Here is an 18,394-nt window from a genome sequence, read left to right on the forward strand (position 1 = left end):
CGCTGAGCACTGAGCATCTCACTTTGAAGAAGGTGGAGTAGACCCCAAAGGGCTCCACGTAGACCACCACCGTCCTCTCCACTGACTCACACTGGTACTCATCATAAAATACACACCAGTACCCCCCCGCGTCCCCCACTGACATATTAGAGACAACCAGGGTCCTGTTAGCATAGTCCTCCCTCACTCTGCTCATGCTCTGACCAGACCTTACATTAAAGACCCGTCCATCTGTTCGCTCTGACTTGATGAACCAAGCATACCACCTACCCCCCCCCCCCTACCTGGGCACTTGAGAGTGACATCATCTCCCTCTGAAAAGAGCTCCACAGCGGGGGGGCCGAATGTGGGACACACCAACATATGATACCATTGCTCTCTCATAGAGACTCTACAGTAGTACAGACCTGAGTGATTTAACATCAGAGATGAAAACACCAGCGAGTAGTTCTGGTCCACTGAAGGATCAGTCTGGTTCAGTAGTCCTGGGGAAAGGTAGGGGGTTAGTTTTAGATTGTACTTCCTCCAGCGGGGGGGCTGTTCATCGGTGGTGTTAGGGACGGTGCACGGCAACATGGCGGTCTGTCCCACTGAGCGGTAGATCACCTCAGACAGGAATCCCAATCGTACAACCCGACCGCCGACACACCGCTGCTGGTCCATCACCAGACATCTGAACCGTCCAAAGTCTGTTACCGTGACGTTGGAAACACAAAGATCTGATGAGTTTGTCCCCACTTGGTATCTTCCTCTAACATCGTCCACCTCTGATGTCGTCTTGTCCCCAAAAACTCTGCTCCATGTCTCCTGCTCATATCCAGAGTCCTGTTTGATCCACTGGACGTCCCGATTAACAGCAGCGGCTCCCTTACATTTCAGGTCCACTGTGTCTCCAAGACTTGCTGGAGAAATGGACTCAAGTCTTGCAAAAGGACAAACCATGATAGTGATGTTGTTGCTATGGGTTACGGTGCCCTCGGTCCAGCACTCCTCTCGGTACGGGCCGGAGTCGGACCAGATCAGGTTGATGATGGTGTAAGAAGAAGTCTTCATATCGCTGAGCAGTCGTTGTTTCAGGGGTGCAGGTACGGAGGACTGGTTGGACCAGAGGTCAGAGGTGTTCCACAGGACCAGGTTCTCCCCACCAATAGACCTGGAGATCAGGCAGGAGGTGGTGTTGTTGGGGGGGGTGAAGGTGTAGTCATATCCTTCCTGTCTGATGAAGATGTGTTCTCCTGCATGGATGCTGCTGATGAGAGAGACCAGCAGGAAGGAGAGCTCTGGGACTGCAGCCATTCTGCTCCGAGGTCCAGGACCACTGACACCGCTGTCACTCACGTAGCTCAGATACACTCTACACCCCCCCCCCCCACTGACACCTCCCAGCTCAGATACTCTCCATCCCCCCCCCCCCCATCAGCTGATCTGGATCTTCTCTTTCCAACCACAAGGTCTTTATCTCCTCACACACACACACTATTTCAGACACAGACACACACACACACACACATACACACACTCACTCAATCACTCACAAACTCACTCACTCACACACACACACACACACACACACACCACACACACACACACACTCACTCACACACACTCACTCAAACACACACACACACACACACTCACAGAACTCACACACACACAGAGTCACAGAGAGAGAGAGAGAGAGAGAGAGAGAGACACACACACACACACACCATACATGCTGAGAGACTAGTGAGGACCAGGCGAGTGAAGAAGAGCAGTTCATTGCTGAGTGTGTCACACAGTATGAAAACTCTGTTAGAGTAGAAATACACATGAATACACAGTATGAAAACTCTGTTAGAGTAGAAATACACATGAATACACAGTATGAAAACTCTGTTAGAGTAGAAATACACATGAATACACAGTATAAATACTCTGTTAGAGTAGAAATACACATGAATACACAGTAGGAATACTCTGTTAGAGTAGAAATACACATGAATACACAGTATAAATACTGTTAAAGTAGAAATACACATGAATACACAGTATGAAAACTCTGTTAGAGTAGAAATACACATGAATACACAGTATGAAAACTCTGTTAGAGTAGAAATACACATGAATACACAGTATGAAAACTCTGTTAGAGTAGAAATACACATGAATACACAGTATAAATACTCTGTTAGAGTAGAAATACACATGAATACACAGTAGGAATACTCTGTTAGAGTAGAAATACACATGAATACACAGTATAAATACTGTTAAAGTAGAAATACACATGAATACACAGTATGAATACTCTGTTGGAGTAGAAATACACATGAATACACAGTATAAATACTCTGTTAGAGTAGAAATACACATGAATACACAGTATGAATACTCTGTTAGAGTATAAATACACATGAATACACAGTATGAATACACAGTATGAATACTCTGTTAGAGTAGAAATACACATGAATACACAGTATGAATACACAGTATGAATACTCTGTTAGAGTAGAAATACACATGAATACACAGTATGAATACACAGTATGAATACTCTGTTAGAGTAGAAATACACATGAATACACAGTAGAAATACTCTGTTAGAGTATAAATACACATGAATACACAGTATAAATACTCTGTTAGAGTAGAAATACACATGAATACACAGTATGAATACACAGTAGAAATACTCTGTTAGAGTAGAAATACACATGAATACACAGTATGAATACACAGTATAAATACTCTGTTAGAGTAGAAATACACATGAATACAAAGTATGAATACACAGTATAAATACTCTGTTAGAGTAGAAATACACATGAATACACAGTATGAATACACTGTGAACCTCTTCTTTTGCATATTCACTGTAAAGAGCCATTACTCCTCCAACTGCCAACTATTGTTCTAGAGACAATAGGATATACAGTTTTAGATTGCAAGGTAACTGTCCAAGACTACACGGAAATACCTCAAGTGATCAAAACAGTTTGCCAAAATTCGCAGCATATAAAACCACTCTTCAAAATATGTTCATGTACCATTCAAAAACAAAAGTACAATCATAAAACACATACTACTTAGATACTGCAGCCGTCCTGATCACAGCCACGGGGGGATCTGCATGTGCTTTCTTACCAGCAAGTTTCTGGAGGTCCAAATAGCATCTTTGATGGCAACAAAGGTTAGCCACTGTGTGAGCCACAAAGTGTATAGCTGTAAATCTGCTCCCTAAAAACAATAACAGGTCTGGCAATCCTTTCCTTCTTTGGCTTCTTGGTTAGCTACTTGAACCACCATCCTTTCGGTTAAAAGCCGACTGCGCTGACCTATTGCGCCACAGAGACTGCACTTGTCTGATGTTTTATGAGCGGGAGTTCGATCTTTAAGCCACAAGCATTTGCTTTATGGCTTTTTGAGGTTGAGCTGCACATGTATGCTTATCAGGCTATTTTCCTGTTACCCAGAAATTGGGGAAGCTGACTCATGTGGAAATGTAGAAGCTGGACGTGCATTGTACTGTTCTTACATGTCAATTGGATTCTGACTTTGAATTCAAATATTTGGCATCCAAGAAAATTCCAGAACTGATGATGTATCAGTCATTTTGCTGGTGGTTTCTTGGTCACAGCAACAAGCTTGATCATTGACATACAGTTGCACGCCACGTATTACAAAAATGTTTGGTGGTGCCTTATGTATTTATACGCAATAGCTATTCAACTTTAGAAGGTATTGTTGATCTCAGAAACAACGATAGACAGCACCATCTTATCACAACGCCCATGTTTGTGTTCCTTCAAAGTTTGCAAAAACATTCACATGAACTCGCAAATCAATTGATGAGATTTTGGAGGTCAAAGGTTCAATGTCAAGGTGACTGTGTCCTCATGTCTGTCCATACGATTCTTGTGAATGCAATATCTCTGGACGCCTAGAGGGAAGCACTTTAAATTTGGCATACATAACCACTAGGAGTCTAGGATGAACTGATTTCGATTTTGGAGGTCAAAGGTCAAGGTTACTGTTTCATTACGTCTCCAGCACTGTATATGTATTTCTCCTGAACTGGTGATGGGGATGCTTTGGGGATGTAAAGCCCCAGTGGCCTAATGGATAAGGCACTGGCCTCCTAAGCCAGGGATTGTGGGTTAGAGTCCCATCTGGGGTGAATTTCAGCAGAATGGCACAATGGAAGTGTCATGAGGCCTCTGACCCAGAGGTTGATGGATTGAAACCATCCTCTGTTAATTCTGATTTCCATGGTGAGATGATGTAACTGTGTGGTGGCAAGTCATGTTCTGACAGATTAAAAAATCCTGTAGTAATGCTGACTTTCCAGTGATGTGGTTGTTTACAGGTTTTTATCATATCCATCGGTTGCATGGATGGGACATCAATACCCCGGTTCTATCACCTGATCGCTGTCTTGTCTTTGTCTTTCGTCGACTATTTGGGCTCACACCTTAACACACCCGAAGCATCTCAGCCTAAAATCACGCTGCACCTCAAAGGACTCTCAAGCACTCCCAGGTGTGCTTTTGCAGAAGAGCGCCTTGTTTTCTTTTAGCTTGGGAAAAGGCTTTAGCTTATGACAAGGTAAACAGATTGCACCATTGTGCTACTCATTAGAGTGTCCACTTCAGTTATGTATTGAAGCACATCCTTAGAGCTAATGGCCCTCATTTATTAACCTAACGTACGACAGGCTTCACGTGAGATTCATGAAACGTTCGTATCACACCAATCAGAGCGTAAGAATGATCGTACATTGATAAATGCAGCGGCTAGAAACGATTGTAATTTAAATATCACGCCCCATTATATTCTCAGTTTTGAGGCCTCGCCTCTATTATTTATGACATGGCCAGACATAATCCGGCTAAGAAGCGGCACTTTTCAGAGGTGGGGATTTAAAGCCTGACATCCCAGGTGCTCTGGTGCAGCCAGATACCACCAGGCCCAGGGGAATATGCCGCCTAAGAAAAATGCAATCCTACCCGATGAGAAGAATAAACATTGTGAAAATAACGAAAATATGAATACATTAAACATATACGGGCATTGAACATATTGCTACAGTCTCAGTCTTTGGATGGTATAGGTAGCGCCCCGTCAGACATGTCATGATATAGTAGGTTCTCATGACTGAGAACCTGCTATATCATGACATGTTTAATTTACTATATTATAATTTTTGAGACAGGTCCTACTGAAGATCTGTTGGATCAGTCAGGATGGCCGAGCGGCCCAAGGCGCTGCGTTCAGGTCGTAGTCTCCACTGGAGGTGTGGGTTCAAATCCCACTTCTGACAACTAGTATTTTCATTTGGAACTAATGTCTAAGAGTTGATATTGGGAATAAAGAACTTAGCAGTTCTTTGTATTTAAGAGGACATGAATGTGCATGAGAAACGCAATTCCAAGTGCAGCGTTTTGTGAGCATCTTTATTGTCAACACATGTAAAGTTCCTTAGGGGCCCGTAGTGGATGAAATGGTAAAACATTTGGCCCTGGATGCATAGAATTCCTGCCATATTGAGCGACAAAGTTTGGGTGTCCTGAAAAAATTGTCTTGAACCCTATCTTTCCGACCTCTTTTTCTTACTGTTTCTTGTTATGTCACGGCAAGAAGTATTATGCTTTTGAGTCGTTTTGTCCAACTCTACATCAGAATCAGAAATTAAAAAAACATCAGACATATGCAGTCTCTGTGGCGCAATAGGTCAGCGCAGTCGGCTGTTAACCGAAAGGATGGTGGTTCAAGTCCACCCAGGGACGTTTGTTGCTTAAATAATCTGGAGTGAGCCAACTCTAGGGTTTATCATTCTGCAGGTGAATATAGAGCAGCCCAAAGATAACCCAAGGCCTTACCTTTATCTGAAGGTAGAGTTCTGAAAACCATGTACTGTACATATTAATCTTTACGGTCATTGGTATGCAGGTCACGTGATGTAATACAAGCAAATACATAAGGCCAGATAGAGACAAAAAGTGAGAGAAAAGAAAAAGAGACTAGCTGTCTAAAGGATAACCAGTTGAGATTGTGTGCGTCTTTGAGAACTGTAAGTCATATAACTGATGTTGTCAATTCATTTAAACTAATGAGGAAGAATTTGACAAATCAAAATGAAGTCCAGGAACTTATTCTTTCAAACATCACACCTGAGTCTGTAAGTCCTGACCATTCCCTGACCGGGAGTCAAACCCAAGCCACGGTGGCGAGAGCGCCAAATCCTAGCCACTAGACCATCAGGGAGTCACAGCTTTCAAATTTATCTTTGTAGATGTAAGTTTTCTTTTCACTCACTGGAATAACTCATGTTGTTTTAGGCGAGGAATGGCTCCTGGTTAGAGCTTCAGAAGGAAGGACATGACAGATTACACATCTGTCACATAGTCAGTTTGTATTCTTAAATACCAAGTCTCTTGCTGTTCCTTGACTAGTCGGCCACCCCTGCTTTGCATCGCTCCAGGTATGTAGAAAAAAAATCTGGTATGCACCTTTGCATTGCGCTATAATGTCAAAATTTGGACCTGAATCCAACAATAACATTACTTGACACTCACATACATTGGTTTTCAGTTAAAAATGTTGGTTAGGGGTTTAGTTACTGCTTGAAAAAATGAAAAGAATTGTTATTGAGATGGAGGCAGATGAAGTGTTTATGACCCATCAATGATGACAAAAGGATACATCCACTGTCGGGGGTCTGCTTTAAAGGAAATGGTACTCTTTAAAACGTTAAACTAATGAGGAAGAATTTGACAAATCAACCAAAAACTTGCTCTTTTAAATCTGTATCTGTATGCTTCTGGTAGTTACTGTCAAACAACCTTTTATTACATGGTAATATTAGAATAACAGAGGTGCAGAGATTAGAGGTGCAGAGATTACCTGGAAATACTTACCATGAAATATGTCTTGTCCTTCACGTACGTAACGCAGTGCAATCTGACCAGCAGCTAAACACCTTCCACCATCAAGCACTGGCGACTGGGATCCTTGTAACACGTTTATTTGAGTAACAAAGGGTGAAACTGGGAGAAAACACAATGACCAGTTACTTAGATAGTAATGAGTCACAGATATTAAACAAATATAATTGTAAAAACAATATAACTACACAACAGACTAGCAAAAATGTAAGATGAAATAAAGAAACACGTAATGTATTGTTATACAGTGTACGTAGTATAACCTATGTTGGGTATCTAAATAAAGTAAGATATACTTACATGTGGCATTACCCAAGATAAAATTGGCAAACTAGCTTACTGAAGTATATCGTCAGTTAGGGCTGAACAATATTGTGTTTTAGCATCAACATCGCGATGTGCGCATGCGCGATAGTCGCATCGCAGGACGTGGTGATGTTGACGCTAATACTTTTTTGCTGCTTGATAGAAAAGTAAACTTTCACCGTTTCTCCTTTACATGATTATTACCATCTGACCATTCCCCTTTAAGACAGGTAGCCATGTGGGCAACGTGTGGATGTGACGTTAGTCCGACGGGGTTTATTGTTATGGGAAGTGAGGCTCTTCGTGTGTAGAAAAGTACCGGAGGCAGCAGCTGCCGCTGATACAGTGATGTCATAGTTTTCATGGGTAGTCAGGGACGCTACAGTAGTCAGTGTTTTATGTTCTCTACAAATACAAACTAAATCCCCTGATTAATGCAACATAATCACAACGTCTCCCGGCCATTTCCCACCGCAGAAAGCTGCTATCAGCCAAGCTAAAGCTAATATAGTTAGCTTAAAGAAACCAGCAGAAAGCTGCTACCAGCCAGTCTAAAGCTAATATAGTTAGCCCAAAGAAACAAGCAGAAAGCTGCTACCAGCCGGTCTAAAGCTAAAATAGTTAGCTTAAAGAAACAAGCAGAAAGCTGCTACCAGCCGGTCTAAAGCTAAAATAGTTAGCTTAAAGAAACAAGCAGAAAGCTGCTACCAGCCAGGCTAAAGCTAATACAACTAGCCCAAAGAAACAAGAGGCATGCAGGTCTGGTCAGTTTATCAAACCGACGAGCTGGCCTCGCTAGTCGACCACAACCTGAAATTTAGAGGAAGCAACATGCAGTCACTGTCATTCACGTTAACCTGGATTGATTATTATATGAATACAACGGTGTCATGCTAGTCAACCAGAGTATTTCTACCTGATGTCCCTCTCCAAAATCACTTCAGAAGAGTAATGTTAGTCACAGCGCTTACTTGCTTTGGTGTTTGTAAAGCAATAAAGTTCAACAAAGAATATGAAGGTAAATATGGTGCAAATGTGAGAGCGCGTAGATGTGATGTGAGCACTTAGAGAATATGATTTGAGAGCTTGTAGAAAAAAATTCTGTACTTGTACTTTATTTCATTTTTTTTTCACTTCAGTCACTTTTCCACAGCGGCGAGTCTGCGCTCTCGACTTTTGCAACACTTCTTGCGATACCTTTGGTGCAAAACTAAGTTGTACCTGTGGACTTAGTCTGTGGAGCTCTGAGCCAACAGGATGGGGGGGAGGGGGCAGCAGGGTTTTTATCCCCAGATGAGGGACAACTCTGTCCGGCTTATTTATGTAGCATGAAAGCTAGCATAAGCTTACTAGCATCCAGCCTGCTTCTAAATACTGTAAATACCTTTTAATTAGCTCAACACTTTTTAACAGTTAAACTGAAACACTGGAGCTCCAGGTGCTGCAGACGCAGACGGCCAGCGGGGAAACATCGCTAGAAATCTCCGCTGCCGACCTCAACGGGATCTGATCTCCAGCGGGACATGGAAAGCTCCAGACCCGATAGCAGCGGCACAACCCCCGATGAGCCCACCGCCAGTGTTGGGGGAATAGCAAGCTAGCGTTAGCAAACTAACCAACCAGCCTGCTTAAAAAAAATAAAAATGTAATTTAAAAGGCACGCATTATACCCATTGATGGCGGTCCGTCCGTGGCTGCAAGACCTGGAGCTCACCGCCAGTGTTTGAGTTTGACTGTTTAAAGTGTTAGGATAATTAAAATGTATTTATTTATAAGCGGTGTTAGTTTGCTAACGCTAGCTTGCTAATCCACCAACACTAGTGGTGAGCGGGTCTGAAGCTATCCATGTCCGTCTGCAGCTGCAGGACCTGGAGCTCACCGCCAGTGTTTCAGTTTGACTGTAAAAAGTGTTGAGATAATTAAAAAGTATTTGTTTGGAAGCAGGCTGGCTGCTAGTTAGCTAACGCTAGCTTCCATGCTACATAAATAAGCCGGACAGAGTTGTCCCTCACAGAAAAAAAACACAGGTAAAATTAAAAAACACTGCATAAGCTTTGCTACAGTGTGTTCATTTAATATAGGTACACTACATGTAGGGTGACGAGATTGCAATATAAGCCTGTATATAAATATTAGGACTATCCATATGTCAAGGGTGTATATTAGGCGGTGCAGTACAGCCCGATCCAGCAGAGGAGAGTTCTAGCCCAACCAGGCTCCTCTCTTTACATTGTAAGCCTCACTGGGTGTCCAAACTAAAATGATAAGAGGCAACTTGGTAGACTCCTTACTGATGTTTATAGCTGTACTCACAATGCCCTTTTTTTTAAAACACCAGCCAATCACAAGTCTTACATGTGAATAATCAATGTGTGAGTAATAAGGGAGCTCAAATAAAAGATAGTTGCAAGGTCTACCAAATGTTTAACTTTACTACCCGTAAGCTGTTGGAACCTTGGTTGCCACAGGGTCCCAAATCTCCCCTCAAAATGTCAATCACAGACACTGAAGCGTGCTGGGCCCATAACCCAGAGGTTGAGGGATTGAAAACATCCTCTTCTAATTCCTGTGCTTTGTATCAGTATCAAGTCTATTTCCAGTCTGTTGATGTTTAACAAAGCCTCTGATGTTGCAAGTGTCTGAAGTGAAATGTCTCCACCTGCTGAAGAGTAAACTTAATGGCATGTTGAGATTATTTCATCCATAAAAAAAGAAACTACAGTGCTCATACCTTTTATTCCCGCTGTAACACCCATAAAAACTGGAGTGTAATACAGTAAATATACTACACTACAGGTAATAAATACTGTAAATAGAAACTGTAAAACATGTACGTTTAAAGTGCTTTCTACCAGTCAGATTATCACAGGAGGTAATATCTTCTGCAGCTCTTTTAAAGACTCTACATAATACCTGCTGGAGATGCCAGGTCCTCATACATGTAAAGCATGAGCTCTACCACTGAGCTACATCCCTGAAGATTTTGAAATTCTTTTGACTTTTTTCTGAGATAGACTTAGACTTATCTTTATTAATCCTTTTGGGATGACTCCCGCAAGGAAATTGAAATATGCGGTGGCTTGAAATCAAACCTGGGCAAAATGCTTGCACTGCTACGATATAAATCATAGTTGAAAAGTAAACACCCGTTGCCTTTCTGCTGGACAATACAACGTTCACTGCAAATCTTGTAACACAGATTGATAAGAAATACATTGGTGGAGACTGGTGCTTCCAGTACCTATGAGATAAGACAATATTGTTTATGAAGGCACATCTGCGATTTGGTATACTCTGATGTGTCATTGGTTTGGTACCACTCTTAAAAAACAGCGCTCGTTGTCGTTGTCTCGTTGGGAGACCCCAAGGATTTCTAGTCCATCGCCTTAACCACTCGGCCACAACAACATGATGAGCCCTGCTAGGACTGTTTGCAGAAATGTTCCTGTAGCACCTCAACACACCATATAATGCCTAAGCTGCACTTGCAAATAGCAGGGTGTTCAAATACTTATTTTCCTCACTGTAAGATTCCTATACATTGTGTATGGTAGCCTTTACAATGTTGTTTATTTCTTTTATTAACACACACACAGCCTTAGCAGAGCTAACCCCCCCCCCCATCTTTATCCTGATGCTTGATGGTAATAAAGCATCAACAGAGAGAAGTTGTCTCCGTTGGTGTTTTAACAGACACACCTGGGCCAAATTGAAAACCAGATTCAGCTTTAAATCTTTTTAAGTCCTAATCTAGTCCTCATTAAGTTTCAAATAATTTCACAGGAGTTAGTTATTATTTTTGATCATCAATACCAAATTGAATCTAATTGGATGGGAACATACACAGACTTCTCACAAAATCCCACTTGAATTCATGTCTGCTACTCGGTCAGAATCTTATTAACCTGGAGTCCCAGTCTCTGTCACAAGAAATAAGCTATATGTTTATATGTTTTAGACCTATTGGCAGACAGACATTTAAAATGTAGGCAATGGCAAATAAAGAATAAGAATAAAGAGCCTTTTGCTGTCTGCGCTCAGCTTCAAACAACAATGTTACAAACAACAGACAAAGCCAGAAATCTTGGTGTAGTCATGGACTCAGACCTGAACTTTACCAGCCACATTAAGACAATAACAAAGTCAGCCTACTATCACCTTAAGAATTATCAAGGGTTAAGGACTTATGTGTCAACAGGATTTGGAAAAACTTGTCCATGCCTTTATCTTCAGTAGACTTGACTACTGTAACGGGGTCTTTACAGGTCTCCCTAAAAATCAATCAGACAGCTACAGCTGATTCAGAACGCTGCTGCTCAGGTCCTCACTAAGACCAAGAAACTGGATCACATCACTCCAGTTCTGAAGTCTTTACACTGGCTTCCTGTGTCTCAAAGAATTGATTTCAAAGTACTCTTGCTAGTTTATAAATCACTTAACGGTTAGGTCCAAAATATATTTCTGATCTGCTACTACACTATGACCCCCCAGACCTCTCAGGTCATCTGGGACAGGTCTACTTTCTGTCCCCAGAGTCAGAACTAAACAGGGTGAAGCAGCTTTCAGTTTCTATGCTCCTCATATCTGGAATAAACTCCCAGAAACCTGCAGATCCGCTGCTACTCTCAGTTCTTTTAAATCAAGGCTGAAGACTTCCTTTTGATGCTGCCTTTCTTTAAATGACTGCTCATTTTTTAAATTTCTTATGCTGCACTGTAACTTTTATTCTTGTGTTTTATGTGTCTATTTTTTTTAACTGTCTATTCATGTGTTTTACGGTTTTTAATGCTTATGATTTTTAACTGTTTTTACTAGTGTTTTATCTGTTTAACTGATTTTGTGTAAAGCACTTGAATTGCCCTGTTGCTGAAATATGCTATACAAATAAGCTGCCTTGCCTTTTCTCAATGTCCACTGAAGTTTCTCAGCGTGCTCTCTAGTAACATCAGCAAGGCTACTTTTACTTTCATACTTTAAGTAAATTTCCAAGCCTGTACTTTGTTACTTGTATTTGAGTAAAGAAGTTAAATCAGTACTTCTACTTTTACCAGAGTATTTGTTAACACAATTAAGTCTACTTCTACTTGAGTACGGGAAGTCAGTACTTTGAACACGTAACTTCATCCGTCTTTGCTGTTGTATTGCGTTAACAAATAACTACGTTTGTGTAAAGTAATCGACAGGCTTTATGCCCAGGTTGAGTAGGGAGGGAAATGTAATGCATACCCCTACGTTTTTTCTTCTTCTAATATTTATCATGAAACGAGGAAGCGGTATAGAGCCCTAGTAAACAAAAAGTGAGAAAAACAGCAGTGAGAGAAACAAATCAAGGGACTGGAGAGCAGGAAGAGCCAGAGGAGTTCTGGGAGTTTGGAGAGAGGGCGTGTGATGAAAGTGAGGGCTCTGACACAGAGAGGGATATTCCAGAGGGTGAGGAAGATGAAGAAGAGGGTGAGGAGGATGAAGAAGAGAGTGAGGAGAAGAAAACATAAATGGGACAGAGAGAGGAACAGCCAGAGGGACAGCAAGTGGATCCATGTGGATCAAGTACTGCACCGTCAGGTTGTGATGAAGAAGGTTCTTACTATTTCAAAGCAGTTCAATTACAATTTCGTTGTAGGTCTGCTGTGTGTCCTTAAAATGGGGCTTTCTGCTGTCAAATTCTTTTTTTTGTTTGAATATGGCTGTTTCTTTTTTTTCTTGGCCTACATTTTGAAATGCATGCAGGTACACATGCATACAGTGGTACTATAACAGATTGCCACCCTGGTGACTTTCTTCCATGTCTCCATGTCTTCATATATTTGGGCTGACAGTTGAGAAACCTTCCCTTGTTAACTATGACATGGATGACTGAGAACCTACTGTATCGTGACATGTTTAATTTACTATATTATAATTTTTGAGACAGGTCCTACAAAGTATTTGTTGGATCAGTCAGGATGGCCGAGCGGTCCAAGGCGCTGCGTTCAGGTCGCAGTCTCCACTGGAGGTGTGGGTTCAAATCCCACTTCTGACATCTACTGTTTTTCTGAGACATGATATTGGGAATAAAGCAGTTCTATGTATTTAAGAGGACATGAATGTGCGCAAGAAACTCAATGGCCACTACAGGGTTTTGTGGGCATCTTTATTGTCAACAGATGTAAAGTTACCATGTGTTTGTACACAGTAGACATATCTACTGCTGTCTTCACGTCTGTGGCAAGTCCTTTAAAACCTGTTCTTGACTTGCTTTTCCCACATCCTCTGAACGCTTAGCTAACTAAATGACTTAAGTTGGCCAATAATTGTTGTGATTGTTGTGTGCCTTTAATACCACACATGTGGATATTATGAAAGAAACTGCCTAGCAACCCTTGCAACACTTTTAAAGGTTCAATGGTGTAATGGGTAGCACTCTGCACTGTGAATCCAGCGGTCTAAGTTCAAGTCTCAGTGGAACCTGTTTCTAAGTCACAGTATAGGTGAAAAAGATCAACCTTTCAACTTTTCACATCTAGTTTAAAGTAAGCTAACAGGGTTATTCTCCTTGGTCATTTAGACTGTAAACAGTACGTTGGTGGGGTCATGTTGAGGAGTCACCTGGTTGTTAATGTAATTGGAAGGAGCTCCAAATTTGACAGTATTGACTGGAAGTGATAGGCTTTGAGAAACATGGGGGATACACACTTTGCATTCAGTCTCGTAATCACCATAAAAATTAGGTATCACTGAAATTTGAACTTGTGTTGCTGCAGTCAGAGTATACAGTGTTCATCCTGATGGGCCAGGATAGTGCATCAGAATGCTTGTTGAATGGTCTAGTAGCTTTGGAACCCCCTTTCCCACAGCTTTCAATTGTCAGATATGGGTGGAGGAGTGGGCACTGTGTCCAACCTTTCTGTGTAAAAAAAACCACTAAAGAAGTCTCTTGGATTAAAGACAAAACCTCTGCGGAGAACCTTTTACCAAATCCAGGTGCCTTGGCATAGTTCTGATCTTTTGGGGTAATAGCATGGATCAGGAACCACACATCTGGACTCAATGTGGACATTGTACGGCAATATTTGACCATTTAGACCATGAAGACAGTTATTAGTTTATTTCCCATTTGGCAGGTGTAATTGTGGACACAGTTGGACATTTTGAAGATAATTGCACAATTGACCAATTGTCAGTCTATTTCCCATCTGGCTGGGACATTTCTGGATTCAGGTGGACATTGTAGACAGAAACATTGGTGGATCTTGATTCCCACCATAGGATTTGGCCTGTATTGCACATTGCTTTCAATCCCGTGCAATGTATTGCCATTGTCAAGCACATTGCACCCTGGTGACTTTCTTCCATGTCTCCATGAACGCCCATATATTTGGGCTGACAGTTGAGAAACCTTCCCTTGTTAACTATGATATGGATGACTGAGAAACTATATCATGACATGTTAATTTACTAAATTATAATTTTTTAAACAGGTCTTACTGAAAGTTTATTGGATCAGTCAGGATGGCCGAGCGGTCCAAGGCGCTGCGTTCAGGTCGCAGTCTCCTCTGGAGGCGTGGGTTCAAATCCCACTTCTGACAACAATTGTTTTAATTTGGAACTAATCTCTGAGAGTTGATATTGGGAATAAAGAACTTAGCAGTTCTTTGTATTTAAGAGGACATGACTCTGCACGAGAAACGCGATTGCAAGTACGCGTTTTGTGAGCGTCTTTAAACCGATGGATATGATTAAAACCTGTATACAGCCCAACCACTTACCAATCACATCACTGGAAAGACAGCATGACTTGAGGGTAGTGGATGTCGATTTGTCAAATAAGCTGCCAGAACATGATTTTCCTCAAGAACATTACTTTTTACGGTGCTGTCAACAATTACGGCAGTTATATCATGATTCATCTCACCATGGAAATCAGGTTGAGGGTCATAATTTCTTGTTGCATCACCCTTTCTGATTGTCTACCCTTGTGTCACCAGCAAAGGAGATTAGCAGAGGATGGTTTCGATCCATCGACCTGTGGGTTAAGGGCCCAGCACGCTTCCGCTGAGCCACTCTGCTGAAAATCACCCAAGGTGGTACTTGAACCCGCAATCCTGGTTTAGGAGGCCAGTGCCTTACCCATAGGCCACTGGGGCTTAACAACAACCAAATACACCAGTTCAGGAGAAATACAAGTACAGTTCTGGAGATCTTGCATTCACAAGAATCGGATGGACAGACATGAAGACGCAGTCACCTTGACATGAACCTTTGACCCCCAAAATCTCATCATTGATTTACGAGTTCTTGTGAATGTTTTTGCAAAATTTGAAGAATACGGCTCGAAGGAACCCTCTTTTCAAGAGTTTCCCTTCACGGATAATAAAGTATTCTGATTCTGATGTAGAGATGGACAGACGAACCACAAGCATAATAACTTCTTGCCGAGACATAACAAGAAAAAAAAAGAAGATGTTGGGGAGACAGAGTTAAGCCCTGACAGAATAGAGAACTTCAGACAAAAGTTGTGAAATAGTGCCAAGTGTGACCAGAAGAATTGGAAAAAAAAACCTTCTCTTTTCTCCTGTTTTGTACACAACCCAAAGTTTTACAAAACAAAAGATAACTTTCACCGAATCCCTCAGTTAAATCACAGTCAATATTTGTCTCACAAACCGTCTCAATGTCCAATTCAAATCATTTATCCAACAGAATTGAAACTTTAACTTACCCCGCTGTTTGAAATTGCTTCCTTGTCGTTTGGATTTCAGAGTGGACTCAGCGAGCCCTCAGTGGTTTCTGACCCTCTGTCTCTCAAAGATGTTTGGCGAAGTTTAGAGGCAGGTGATCATCAGATCCCTGGATGCATGCCCTCATCAGTCACCGGTGGAGTCCCTTTCTGATTCCTCCTTGAAATCCTATTTGTGACGCCAAACTGTAGTAGAAGTTTCTTGTTACAGCAAGGGAGGAATTTGGCTGGAATTAAGACTCTGTATATCATCATCACTATTCATTATGTAATCATTACAATTCATTATGATATCAACTTTTTTTAAATAAATGCATATACACATCATCTTTCTTTTTGATTAATGCATATACACATCAACTTAATTTTAGATGTATGCATACACATATTAACTTTCTTTTATATTAATGCATATACAGGTTAACTTTCTTTTTGATTTATCATCACCATTCATTATGACATCAACTTTCTTTTTAATAAATGCATATACACATCAACTTTCTTTTAGATTAATGCATAAAACACATCAACTTTCTTTAATAAAATGCATATACACATCAACTTTCTTTTAGATTTATAAATATTAGGGGTGATCCGAGTATCCGGCTGAAACGAGTATCCGGTACGGTTAAAGCACTTTTGCCGAGTACAAGTATTATCCGGGTAATATGAGTCAATATCCGTGCTCGGATTGAATAAAACTCCTCAACTGGCCGCGCAGCGTTCTGTGATAATCACAGCGCCCCCCCCCCCCGCCTACAAACAAGCTCGGATCAATCACACACACACACACACACACACACCACACAACACACACACACACACACACACACCACACAGAACATGGAGAAATGCGCTCCCTCTCTCCCTCTCTCTCTCTTTCTCTCTCCTCTCTCTCTCTCTCTCGCTCTCTCCTGCTCCGTCAGTCAATTCGGTCTGCGGATCTGTTCCGTTAACGTTTAGGGTTTCTTCAGCTTCAGGTTTGTTTTTAACTTCGGTTTGTAGTCCTTACATAGTAACCAGTAGATTTCTGGTGAAGTGGGGTTGTAGTCCTTACATAGTAACCAGTAGATTTCTGGTGAACGTGGGGTTGTAGTCCTACATAGTAACCAGTAGATTTCTGGTGAACGTGGGGTTTGTAGTCCTTACATAGTAACCAGTAGATTTCTGGTGAACCGTGGGGTTTGTAGTCCTTACATAGTAACCATTAGATTTCTGGTGAACGTGGGGTTTGTAGTCCTACATAGTAACCAGTAGATTTCTGGTGAACGTGGGGTTTGTAGTCCTTACATAGTACAGTAACATTTAGATTTAGATTTAACATTTAGATTTAGATTCATATTTAGATTTAACATTTAGATTTAGATTTAGAGTTAACATTTACATTTAGATTTAGATTTAACATTTAGATTTAGATTTAATATTAGATTTAACATTTAGATTTAGATTTACATTTAACATTTAGATTTAGATTTAATATTTAGATTTAACATTTAGATTTAGATTTACATTTAGATTTAGATTAGATTTAACATTTAGATTTAGATTTAGATTTAACATTAGATTTAGATTTAGCATATAGATTAACATTTAACATTTAGGTGTAACATTTAATATTTGGATTTAACTATTTAAAATATTTCCAAGTGACAAATATTGTTGTAAATGTGCAAGAAAGTGACCCTCAAAATTTCATACCAGTTTTTTAAACATTATTTAAAGCTAAATGTGACAAAAGTTGCTGTTATTTTCAGCACGAGCCGCTTTACAAACGGCGCCCATTGGCTAGACTGAGGGGAACTGCATCTCATTCACTGCAGAGTGATTGTCACTCAGGATCAGAGGGACAGAAGCTAATCGTTACGTGCTCCAGATGACTCTGAGGTGAGAAAATCTATTAGATCTTTAAGAAGGACCGATATGTAGATGAATTAGATTTTCAGTCACTGTTGTCTCAATACTTCAGTGTCAGTCTACTTTTTCTCAACAATAAATGCTCCAGTTCTTTCTTTGCATTAAACACCAGCCAATCAGAAGTGTTACATATGAATAATCAATGTGGAGTAATCAGGAAGCTCACATAAAAAGATAGTTGCAAGGTTACCAAATGTTTAACTTTACAACCCGTAAGCTGTTGGAGCCTTGGTGCCACCTTGCCTCAAAATGTCAATCACAGATTTCTAACCCCTGAGAGCAGAGCGGGGGAGGTGCTGGGCCCCAACCCAGAGGGTTTGGATCAAAACCATTCTCTACTATTTGTTATGCTATCAGCATGAAGTCTATTTCCAGTCTGTTAACAAATCATCTGTTGCTGCAAGTGTCTGATGTGAAATGTCTCCACTTGCAGAAGAGTAAACTTAATGGCATGTCAAGTTTCAATAAATTAAAAATGGAAGCTACAGTGCTCATAACCGCCATGACACCCTAAAAACTGGAGCGTAAA

At 41.0% G+C, this 18,394-nt stretch overlaps 4 non-coding genes across 4 annotated transcripts; all 4 read left to right on the forward strand.

Moving 5' to 3' along the window:
* The first annotated feature begins 4,089 nt into the window (after positions 1-4,089).
* trnar-ccu (transfer RNA arginine (anticodon CCU)) lies at positions 4,090-4,162 on the forward strand. The gene has a single exon. It is a non-coding gene; the product is annotated as a tRNA-Arg (tRNA).
* Positions 4,163-5,697: 1,535 nt separating this feature from the next.
* trnan-guu (transfer RNA asparagine (anticodon GUU)) lies at positions 5,698-5,771 on the forward strand. The gene has a single exon. It is a non-coding gene; the product is annotated as a tRNA-Asn (tRNA).
* Positions 5,772-13,171: 7,400 nt separating this feature from the next.
* Positions 13,172-13,254, forward strand: trnal-cag (transfer RNA leucine (anticodon CAG)). The gene has a single exon. It is a non-coding gene; the product is annotated as a tRNA-Leu (tRNA).
* A 1,463-nt stretch (positions 13,255-14,717) lies between these two features.
* On the forward strand, positions 14,718-14,800 carry trnal-cag (transfer RNA leucine (anticodon CAG)). Its single transcript has one exon. It is a non-coding gene; the product is annotated as a tRNA-Leu (tRNA).
* Positions 14,801-18,394: the final 3,594 nt, after the last annotated feature.

Source organism: Etheostoma spectabile, unplaced genomic scaffold, assembly GCF_008692095.1.
Source record: "Etheostoma spectabile isolate EspeVRDwgs_2016 unplaced genomic scaffold, UIUC_Espe_1.0 scaffold00018787, whole genome shotgun sequence".
In the NCBI taxonomy this organism is placed as follows: Eukaryota; Metazoa; Chordata; class Actinopteri; order Perciformes; family Percidae; genus Etheostoma; species Etheostoma spectabile.